Source organism: Salmo trutta, chromosome 37, assembly GCF_901001165.1.
Source record: "Salmo trutta chromosome 37, fSalTru1.1, whole genome shotgun sequence".
Taxonomy (NCBI): Eukaryota; Metazoa; Chordata; class Actinopteri; order Salmoniformes; family Salmonidae; genus Salmo; species Salmo trutta.
Window position 1 is genome coordinate 33,087,647 of NC_042993.1, and position 12,104 is coordinate 33,099,750.

At 43.2% G+C, this 12,104-nt stretch overlaps 1 pseudogene; it reads left to right on the forward strand.

The window, feature by feature from the left end:
- Positions 1-1,001: 1,001 nt before the first annotated feature.
- Positions 1,002-11,015, forward strand: LOC115177412 (prolactin regulatory element-binding protein-like; annotated as a pseudogene).
- The last annotated feature ends 1,089 nt before the right edge of the window (positions 11,016-12,104 follow it).

Here is a 12,104-nt window from a genome sequence, read left to right on the forward strand (position 1 = left end):
TTTTACAAGTCCGGTTTTCAGAATGATCTCTTCCAAGTAACAAATGGGCCAGGGAAGGGAGTGACAAATTAAGCCTGTTTATTGTGTTTAACCATGTCTCTCATCATGTTTTCTCTGGATTCATAAAATAAACATTGTCCTATAACAATATCACAATCATTCTCTCAGTGTCACTATGAATGCATGATCGTTTTAGAGAGACCATTTGTTTCATCATCCCTCTCATGTGATTAAGCCGATACACTGTAACTCTTTGAATGACCCTGTTGGGCAGAATCAGAATAGGACATCAGATGTGCATATTGTTTCCCATGGCATTGGCCACAGAGGACAAAGAAGAAACAGATTATTTGCACAAGGAAAGTGTTATTATCAATACATTGTTTGGCCAATATAGGCCTGTGCAAATATTCTCTGCTGTCCATGATCTGCAGAAGGTTTTAGATCTATGTAGAATAGAATACATCTATGTAAAACATGTGTTGCAAATATTTGGCTCTTGCTTTGCAATGCTATTAAAATGTTTATTGTATTTAGAAAAAACAACTATACAGTTCAATCAATACAGTGTCACAGAACAATGAGATAGATGTTTCACCGGATATATAAATCTGAAGCATCCGGTTGGTATTTCCACTCACCACCAATATGGTTTAGAGGAAGCCCAGTGGCTGGCAGTGGGAAAATATGGAGTGAGATGGATTTTTGGCCAACATTCTGCAAATCTTCTCATCGATTAAACATTTAATCTTAATGCAGCTTTCTGTTCCCCAAACTAGAATCTGTTACGAACAGAGTGGACCAAGTTTTGTAGACTTTACCCTTTGCCAAAAAGAAAAATAAATGTATAACAATGCGCTGTTTAGTAGAGCAATGGCGAATTGAGTTATTGCGCACGCGCACTTCCCAGAGTAGGCGTTCCCTAACGAAAATATGCAAATAATGCTAGAACGCACCAACAGCATCTCACTAGGTCGTGCTTGGCACTGCCACTATGATTACTTTTCTTTTATTGGAAACGATAGACCACACCCTATCAAGCGATAGTTAAAAAAAAAAACATTTGACAGTGGACGTACAGGGGCGTATTTAATGACGTGATCGCGCAGATTGCACGCTGCTGACGTGTTTGTAGGGAAGTAGCAAGCTGGCTATCTAGCTAGCAACTTGAGCGTTATTTTCATTAGATATGTGCGGCCAGTGACAGCTCATAATGCGAATAATAGCCAACTAATTGAAATAATTGGCATCAGAAGAGAAATCGGAGCAGAGTACACAGGTGGAGTTTGCAAGACCTCAAATATATTGGCATCCACTACACCATTCATGCTCAAGTAGCTAATGGTTGGCTGGCATGCTAAAAGCTTAGATGGCGAGCTAGCTAGCTAGATAAACGGTCTTGTTCAGATTTATTTTGCAGTGACAATTGCTAAGATTTCAAGTTAGGTAGCTAGCTAACAATACTTTCACGATGGGATGTTTAGCGAGCTAACATTAAAATAACAAAACCTGTTCTAGTTAGTTAGCAAACGATGTAGCAAGCGCGTTAGGCTTGCCAGGCAGAAGATACCATCCCAACCGTTACTCTTGTTTACACCTGAGATCATAACGCAATCATGGTTACATTAACACACATTGGAGTCGGCGCGACATATGGGTCGGAAAACGTACCTCATTGCAGTAATGGGATATGCCACTGTACTCCAAATGTCACCTTTATCCACACTGCTCCACCGAGAAGATTGAAATACTGCCAGTTTCCAGAAAACTTCACTTTTTATCTTCAGCTAGCATGAAGCCGAAAAGAGCAGTTTCTCAGGAAAACTAGCAGTATTTCAATCTTCTCAATGGTGCAGTATGGATAAAGGTACAATTTGGAGTACAGTGGCATATCCCATCCCTGCATTGAGGTATGTTTTCCGACCCACATCTAAACCGGGTCCATAGTGTCTTAATGTAACCATTATTGTGTTCCGCCCGTGTAATAGTAGAGTCAGTATCTTCTAAAACAGGAAAAATATGTGTACTGTCTTAATACACAATTGTCCACCACCATTTTCGGGAACAATTTAGGATGTTGCAAACCGCATTCAGCCAAGGGTGTGCAACATCCTAAGTTGTCTGAAAATTGTATTTAACTTCTGGCTTCCCATGGACTGTTTTGTGCAACCAAATACAATTGAAAACAACGCTAGTGTATGTAAGTACACCAGCATTGCTAAAAGCAGGGATCTAGCTACTATTGTGTAATGATTGTTTTTTGACTTGTATTTTGAGTTCTCATGCGTCTGTTTCTACAGACAAGGAATTTGCCGTGAAGTGGATTGATTCCTTCAAGAGCCATGGGCAAATGGAGGATGCCAGACCTGTATAGGGCCCCCTTCCCCCTCTACACAATCAAAGTCGACCCCAAAACAGGATGGGTGATCATTGCAGGAGGGGGAGGTGCTTCCAAGACGGGCATAAAGAATGCAGTGGTAAGCTACTGAATGTTTAGGTGACCATGTAATGGTACTGCTCTATGGGGATAATCTCTCAATTTCTAGTATTTTCACACCTTTTTACATTGCATGTATTCTGTAAGTGTGAAAATGCAGAAACATTGTAGACGTGTGATTCAGCATTTATTTTGATCGAATTAAATCTGAGTAATGTTGTACAGTATTTGCTAAGTTATGTCGTGGCTGTCTTTTTCAGCACTTCCTGGGTTTGGAGTTGGTAGGAGACCAGCACTGTGCCACCCTGGTGCACTCTCATGACACAGACACGCGTGCCACTATGAACCTGGCAATAGGCGGGGATGTGATCGCCGCAGGGCAGGACGGCAGATGCAGCCTCATGCGCTTCAGACAACGCCAGACCAGGGGAAAGGCTGCAGCCAAAGACGGTAAGGAAAGAACACCCCCAAAAACCTGCCATTCCCTTTTAGAAACTTTTTTATACACAAAGTTAAAATTATCTTTACAGATACATTTACTGTAATGTCATTCCTATCTTACATTTCATCTATTACATCTGTGTTTCTCAATCCTGGTCCTGGTGACCCAAAGGGCTGCACATTATTATTTTTGCCCTAGCACTAACACACTTAATTCATCTAATCAACTCATCATCAAGCCTTTGATTACTTAAATCACGTTTGTTTGTGGTAGGGGGAAAAAACAAAAATGTGCACCCCTTTGGGTTCCAAAGAGAATGATTGGGCAACACTGCCTTACATTAACACATCACTATGCCCCTTATTTTCCAGCAGGGGGTGGCAGTGAGCAGGGCGCAGCTAGGAGACGAGCTGGGAAAGGGGGTAAGGGTAGTGAGGGAGCTGCTGCTGCTAGGGGCAATGTGTCCGAGATGAAGGATAACACCACCCAGATCTCTGTTGACACGTTTGGGGAGGTGCAGTCGGACCTCAACCCCCAGGACCCCCTCCAGAAGTGTGTGAGGTTCAGTCCCGATCTCAGCCTCCTACTGACTGGCGGAACAGACGGACACATCAGAGTGTGGGAGGTGAGTTTTAGTTATGCCAAAATGTCCGCCATGTTGAGACTTCTCCCCAGTTGTTACTGTGCAGGTTTTGAGCTTGACTGTAATGCCTCTGCTCTCTCACCAGTACCCCTCCTTAAAAGAGAAGTTGGACTTCAAAGCCCATGAGGGGAAATTGAAGACTTGGACATCAGTCCGAATAACAAGGTACTAACCAGCTAATAAGTATATGACCTCGATGTCTGTCTGTGTTGGAATCACAGTAATAAAGAGGTTATAAACATCATGTGCAAGCTAAACTGGTAAGTATTTTCTGACCTGTGTGTTATTTTGTGTTTCTGTGTAGCACCTTGTGACGGTGGGCCGGGACTTTGCCTGCAGTATATGGAGTGGCAAACAACTGGCCATGAGCCTCTGTTGGCATGAGAAGATGCCTCAGATAGCAGCAAAGTCATACCGCTATATGTCTTGCAGGCAAGCACATACCCCTTTCTCCTACGAATTTTTACATATCCTGAAACATCACTGACATATGGCTCTGGTCCCACTAGCATACCACATAAACTCAGCAAAAAAAGAAACGTCCTCTCACTGTCAACTGCGTTTATTTTCAGCAAACAACAATGTGTAAATATTTGTATGACCATAACAACATTGAACAACTGAGACATAAACTGAACAAGTTCCACAGAAATTGAATAATGTGTCCCTGAACAAAGGGCGGGTCAAAATCAAAGTAACAGTCAATATCTGGTGTGGCCACCAACTGCATTAAGTACTTCAGTGCATCTCCTCTTCATGGACTGCACCAGATTTGCCAGTTCTTGAACTGGAATGGCCTGAGCCCTCACCTGCCGATCCAACAGGTCCCAGACGTGCTCGATGGGATTGAGATCCGGGCTCTTCGCTGGCCATGGCAGAACACTGATGTTCCTGTCTTGCAGGAAATCACGCACAGAACGAGCAGTATGGCTGGTGGCATTGTCATGCTGGAGGGTCATGTCAGGATGAGCCTGCAGGAAGTGTACCACATGAGGGAGGAGGATGTCTTCCCTGCAACGCACAGCGTTGAGATTGCCTGCAATGACAACAAGCTCAGTCTGATGATGCTGTGACACACAGCCCCAGACCAAGACGGACCCTCCACCTCCAAATCGGTCCCGCTCCAGAGTACAGGCCTCGGTGTGCCGCTCATTCCTTCAACGATAAACGTGAATCCGACCATCACCCCTGGTGAGACAAACCGTGACTCGTCAGTGAAGAGCACTTTTTGCCAGTCCTGTCTGGTCCAGCGACGTTGTTGCCGGTGATGTCTGGTGAGGACCTGCCTTACAACAGGCCTTCAAGCCCTCAGTCCAGCCTCTCTCAGCCTATTGCGGACAGTCTGAGCACTGATGGAGGGATTGTGCGTTCCTGGTGTAACTCGGGCTGTTGTTGCCATCCTGTGCCTGTCCCGCAGGTGTGATGTTCGGATGTACCGATCCTGTGCAGGTCCTTTAGTGTCCTAAGTTTTCATAACTGTGACATTAATTGCTTACCGTCTGTAAGCTGTTAGTCTTAATGACCGTTCCACAGGTGCATGTTCATTAATTGTTTATGGTTTATTGAACAAGCATGGGAAACAGTGTTTAAACCCTTTACAATGAGGATCTGTGAAGTTATTGGATTTTTACGAATTATCTTTGAAAGACGAGGTCCTGAAAAAGGGCTGTTTCTTTTTTTGCTGAGTTTGTTTTTTCGCTCTCCCGTTTAGGTTTGGGAAAGTCGAGGACCAGAAAGACACCCTGAGGCTCTACACCGTCCAGATCCCCCACAAACGAGACAGAAAACCTCCACAATGCTACCTTTCTAAATGGGACGGACAGAACTTCCTACCCATGCTGACGAACCCCTGCGGCACTGAGGTCATCTCCACCCTGGCTGTCAGGTGAGGAAGGATGGAGAGGATACCTAGGATTCAATTAATCTTTCCTTGATTACCTGCATCCTATTTCCTTGCCCCCTTCTGAACCGTATTGGAGAATGTCCCTCCCCTCAGACCTTCTTTTCCAATGCATTTTGAGAAGGCGAGGAGGGAAAATCAGAAAGGTGCGAGGAATTGAGAAAGAGCCTTATTTGTTAATATCTGATAAGGTCGCTTAACTGCTAATTGCGGGTATTTCTCTGACGTTACTGTATCATAAATGTAGGGCTGGGCGATATGGCCAAAATATATCACAATATTTTTCACATTTATGTTATTTTATGTTTTTGAATAATAACATTTCTAAATTTGTTTTGAGTTGTGCATGATCCTAGGGTGGCTACACATGCATTCTACGTTATTTTCAAAGGGTCTTTCTCTAGTCTGTACAATCAAACGTAGACCAAAAATTGATCTGATTTGACATAATTTCCACAATGCCATGTAGGGGTGCACAATATGCGCAAAAAATCAAGGCCTTATTTGTATCTAAATATTGCAATTGTGATTTGACTTGCGATTTAGATCAAAACACTTGGGTGAACTGTTATAATCATGGAAATAGAATGATTATTCTAATTCTACACTCACTGGAGAGTTTATTAGGTGCATCACCCCGTTCACGGAAATTGGATTGCTCCTACAGACAATGTGTTATGCGGCCGTGGCTTGCTATATAAAGCAGGCAGGCCAGCATCGAGGCATTCAGTTACTGTTCGGTTGAACTTTAGAATGGGCAAAACGAGTGACCTACAGTTGAAGTCGGAAGTTTACATACACTTAGGTTGGAGTCATTAAAACTCTTTTTTTCAACCACTCCACAAATTTCTTGTTAACAAACTATAGTTAGGGCAAGTTGGTTAGGACATCTACTTTATGCATGACACAAGTAATTTTTCCAACAATTGTTTACAATATTAGATTATAGATTATTTCACTCATAATTCACTGTGTCACAATTCCAGTAGGTCAGAAGTTTACATACACTAAGTTGGCTGTGCCTTTAAACAGCTTGGAAAATTCCAGAAAAGGATGTCGTGGCTTTAGATGCTTCTGATAGGCTAATTGACATCATTTGAGTCAATTGGAGGTGTACCTGTGGATGTATTTCAAGGCCTACCTTCAAACTCAGTGCCTCTTTGCTTGACATCATGGGAAAATCTAAAGAAATCAGCCAAGACATCAGAAAAAACGTGTAGACCTCCACAAGTCAGGTTCATCCTTGGGAGCAATTTCCAAATGCCTGAAGGTACCACGTTCATCTGTACAAACAATAGTACGCAAGTATAAACACCATGGGACCACGCAGCCATCATACCGCTCAGGAAGGAGACGCGTTGTGTCTCCTAGAGATGAACGTACTTTGTTGCGAGAAGTGCAAATCAATCCCAGAACAACAGCAAAGGACCTTGTGAAGATGCTGGAGGAAACGGGTACAAAAGTATCTATATCCACAGTAAAACGAGTCCTTTATTGACATAACCTGAAAGGCCGCTCAGCAAGGAAGAAGCCACTGCTCCAAAACCGCCATAAAAAAACCAGACTACGGTTTGCATCTGCACATGGGGACAAAGATCGTACTTTTTGGAGAAATGTCCTCTGGTCTGATGAAACAAAAATAGAACTGTTTGGCCATAATGACCATTGTCATGTTTGGAGGAAAAAGGGGGAGGCTTACAAGCCAAACAATACCATCCCAACCGTGAAGCACGGGGGTGGCAGCATCATGTTGTGGGGGTGCTTTGCTGCAGGAGGGTCTGGTGCACTCCACAAAATAGATGTCATCATGAGGTTGAAAACTGTGGATATATTGAAGCAACATTTCAAGACATCAGTCAGGAAGTTAAAGCTTGGTCGCAAATGGGTCTTCCAAATGGACAATGACCCCAAGCATACTTCCAAAGTTGTGGCAAAATGGCTTAAGGACAACAAAGTCAATGTATTGGAGTGGCCATCACAAAGCCTTGACCTCAATCCTAATTCGTGAGAACTGAAAAAAACTTGTGTGAGCAAGGAGGCCTACAAACCTGACTCGGTTACACCAGCTCTGTCAGGAGGAATGGGCCAAAATTCACTCAACTTATGGAAGGCTACCTAAAACGTTTGACCCAAGTTAAACAATTTAAAGGCAATGCTACCAAATACTAATTGAGTGGATGTAAACTTCTGACCCACTGGGAATGTGATGAAAGAAATAAAATCTGAAATAAATCATTCTCTGTACTATTATTCTGACATCTCACATTCTTAAAATAAAGTGGTGATCCTAACCGACCTAAGACGGGAAATTTTTACTAGGATTAAATGTCAGGGATTGTGAAAAACGTGGTGTGGTATGGTATGATCGTCGGTGCCAGGTACGCCGGATCCAGTATCTGTCTGCCCTACTGGGCTTTTCACGCACGATATTATCTAGGCTTTACCGAGAATGGATGTTTGTTTGTTGCACCGGTCAGCAACAGTCCTGTGAAACAGCTCGTTGATGAGAAAGGTCGAAGGAAAATGGCAAGAATCTTGAACACAAACAAATAGCGGCGCAGTACAACAGTGGTGTGCGATGGCATCTCGGAACGCACAACTCGTCAAGCCTTCTCATGGATGGGCTATTGCACCAGACGACCACACCGGGTTCCACTCAATCAGCTAAAAACAAGAAGAAGCGGCACCAGTGGCCACGCGATCACCAACATGGGACAATTGAGGAGTGGAAAAACATTGCCTGGTCTGACGAAAGTTGTTGCGTCATGCTGATTGCAGAGTCAGGATTTGATGTAAACGTAATCCATGGACCCATCCTGCCTGGTGTCAATGGTGGTGGTGTACTGGTGTGGGGAATTGTTTTTGCCAAACATTAGGTCCCTTGATAACGACATGCTGATTTAGGCCTACACCATCACTGGTGTCAGGCTGTATTAGCTAGCTACATTTGCTCTAACTCAGTACATTTATTAGCTATCCAGCTAACTAGCGATTATCATTAGTGGCTAACACAATTTTTATCCACAACTTTCTAAGAAAAGAAACTAGCTGTTTGCAGACAGTAAGATACACAAACTAACAGTGTATTTATAGAACACCTATATTAATAAGCAATGTGGAAAACAGGGTTGCTGTCATCAACATATTGTTGCATCTCCTGCATTGACCATGCAGACTGAAGAGTGAACGGGGCGGCAGGTAGCCTAGTGGTTAGAGCGTTGGACTAGCAACCAAAAGGTTACAAGATCGAATCCCTGAGCTGACAATTTGTAAGTCGCTCTGGATAAGAGCGTCTGCTAAATGACTTAAATGTAAATGTAAGGTAAAAATCTGTCGTTCTGCCCCTGAACAAGACAGTTAACCCACTGTTCCTATGCCGTCATTGAAAATAAGAATTTGTTCTTAACTGACTTAAGGGGGGGGAAACGTCGGCCAATGATCTCGTGATCTAACAACAACTGCGCTCCGGGGCAGAGCTTGGGGAGAGAGACGACTCAAGTAGTGGAGTAAACTATAAAAACGGTGTATCACATTTAACAAACCAAACATTGAAATAGCGTTACAGAAGGTAAGGTAAAAACTCAAACTGGTCTGTGCATCAATACTGATATATATATTAAAATATGGTATACCACCTAGCCCTGAATAAATGGGTTTGTATTAGATATTTGTTCTTCTCTGTTAACCAGAGTCAGTGGCTCTTTTTTTTGTTCTCGCTGTGTCCCACAGTGACTCTGGAACCTTTCTTGGCCTTGGGACAGTGACGGGATCAGTAGCAATCTATATCGCCTTTTCACTACAGGTAGACACACACACACAAATAATTAGCTGCCTTAGCTTATCCCTGTGTAACTCCCTATGTATCTTGTCTCTGTAGAAGTTGTACTATGTGCAGGAGTCCCACGGCATTGTGGTGACCGATCTGGCCTTCCTGCCTGACACTCCCAAAGGCCAGAGCCTCAAAGGGAACAACGAGGCAGCCATGTTGAGTGTGGCTGTGGACTGCCGCTGTCAGATGCACACTGTACGCAACCGAAGTAAGTGGTTTGAATTGGTAGCATTGATTTAGCATTGTGAGTAGTATTGTCTTTTCCCTCACCCTCCTTCGTTCTCTCTCTCTCTCTGCATCTCCACCATCCCAGGATCCTTCCCTATCTGGCTGGTGCTGTTCTTCTGTGGCCTCATGGTGGTGGGAGCCGTCCTGCTCCTGCAGCACCTCTTCCCCGGATTCATTTAGACATTGACGGGGAGTTAAGGAGAGGGAGAAGGAAAGAATCACAGACTGCCCTACAACCACTACTAGCCCTACAATCTTCAACAACAACCTCTGAGGAACCCCCCTGACACCACTCAATCCTGGAACATGCATCAATCTCCTACCTAGAGCCATCTTACCACACTTAACCAAACCGTGGAACATTGTACATCTACATCTACTAGAACATTGTACATCTACATCTACTAGAGCCATTTACTCACTCTTAACCCAACAATATTCCCTGCATCAATTACTATACCCTTAACCAATATTTGTATCCCCCATCCTTCCCTGTCACCCCTTGCCCTGATTTCAGGACTGCCCCCCCCCCCTCCCCAGTGAACCATCTCTGCTCCTTCCACCCCCAATTATGTGAGACATAAGAATTTCAAAAAAAATCTTGATCTGTAAATCTTCTTTTTGCTTTTATACCATGGTGGGGAGTTAAGGGCTCAGCTTCAGATCTACATCATCACGAATGTGCAAGGGGTTGGGCATTTTTATCGTAGATATTTAAGAAATAATGTAAAATTATAAATATACTTCAATCATTGCTCTTCTGTCAGTTTCCATCTGGCCTGTGCATACATAAACACACACTTGTAATTTTAGCAAGTTGGTTGGATAACATTTCTGTGTATGGATTTTCTGTACCAATTTCCAGTGAGGACTGTTTTTCCTGCTTTGTCCACTAGTTGGCATCATAGACCAAATGTCTATCTCATGTTGTTCGTCCCAGACTGGAAAGCAGGCCAGGCAACGGCATCATGACCTTCAGAAAAACTAAATCGATTGTGTTTGTGGACTCCCCTTTAGCTCCATTTCCAATGTTGAACGACCTGGCAATTTGAGTTCTGCTCTGAAGGTACCTGTATAGTATCTCTAATCGTCTCCTTTCAGGCCTATTCCGGCGTTAAACCAGATTGACAGATGGAAGGGTGGTCTTTTTCTGCTCCACACAGCTCTGTAGATGTGTTTATGTACAACCATTCAGTCTGGGCCCAGGGCTTGTTCTGATTCGTCAGAGCTGGACCGACTGATTCATGTTAATGCTCTTGTCATTCACGTGACATTTTAACACTACTTGGCTAAGATAAAAGAAAGAGGAGGCAGGCTATGATCCAGTGTATGTGATGGTTTTCTGTATCTTGCAGAGTCTACATACTGTATATCAGCATTGTATGGTCTTTTGTAGCATGGAATTCAAGATTCTGCATGTTCTAGACCAAAGCACCATGGAGAGTGCTTGGTTTGTTTCAAATGGCCGACTAACACTATCATCAAGCTGTATAGTTCATCTGTGTTTGTTTCAACCAATTAAACACTTTATTGGAATCTCTTTTGTCGAGGCTTAATGGCCTTCAACTAAAGAGCTTTAATGACTTTCTCTTCCGCTTTCTTCACACTCTTTAAAATAATGTCACCAGCCCGTCTGGGTACCTGACTATGTAACAGCTTGGTCCTGGCCCCTAGTCTCACCACCATCCCTCTACATGCCTGGCCTAAGCACTTGCGTTGTTGTAGAGATGGAAAGGTTGCTGTGATACACTGGGACGTGTTCATTAAGCACCAAATGGAAGACGACGGACTAAAACAGGGACGGTCTACATGGACTTATCCAATAAGAAAGTCAAATTTTAGTTTCCCATTGTAATTTTAAAAAAAAAAGATTACTGTTCTTGAACACGACCCAGGGGCATAATAGTAGGTTGAAAACATTGGATATACAAATTAGAGGTATAGAATGGACATTATCTACCGTGAACTTTGTAATCTGGGATATTTTAAATGTTTGGTCCCACCAGTTCACATCATAACCTTTATAGGTGCTTTGCCAGTGACAAAGACACTTCTTTAGGGAGCAAGAAACCTTGAGAGGCTTGCATTGCTGGCATGTTGGCCGCAATATTGTTTGGCTTTGGCACACACCGCACACTGGATGGGGTTTTAGCCTTAAACCAGCCAGCAGCCAGCAGGACTACAATTTGTTTGATCAGAATTGACTTGCCAATTTTCCTCCCTCAACATCAAGGCCTTTGATCACTGATGGGTAGAACGTCAAGGAGTGTGGGCTCTCTACCTCTTCAATTTCTGTTACAGCAGCAGTGTGTCATTTGTACACTGTCTCTCTTAAAAACAAACAGGCAGAATATACCCTTCAAAGGTCGAATGCAGCCGGTTTTATTTCAATATCAAATAATTTCTGGGTAACAATTAAGTACCTTACAGGGATTGTTTTCAATTAAAATGATCAAAAATAAACAAAAATTGCTTTTTAGCAAAGAGAAAATTCTCAAGCAAGAATTTTGTTAGGACTGTCTGGGAGTGGTCTGAGTGGGGAGGGGAAAACTGAAAACTAGCTTTTATTGGCAGAAAGGTTTGGAGCTCTTTCTTATTGTTCTATTAACCAGGCAGGCCAAAACA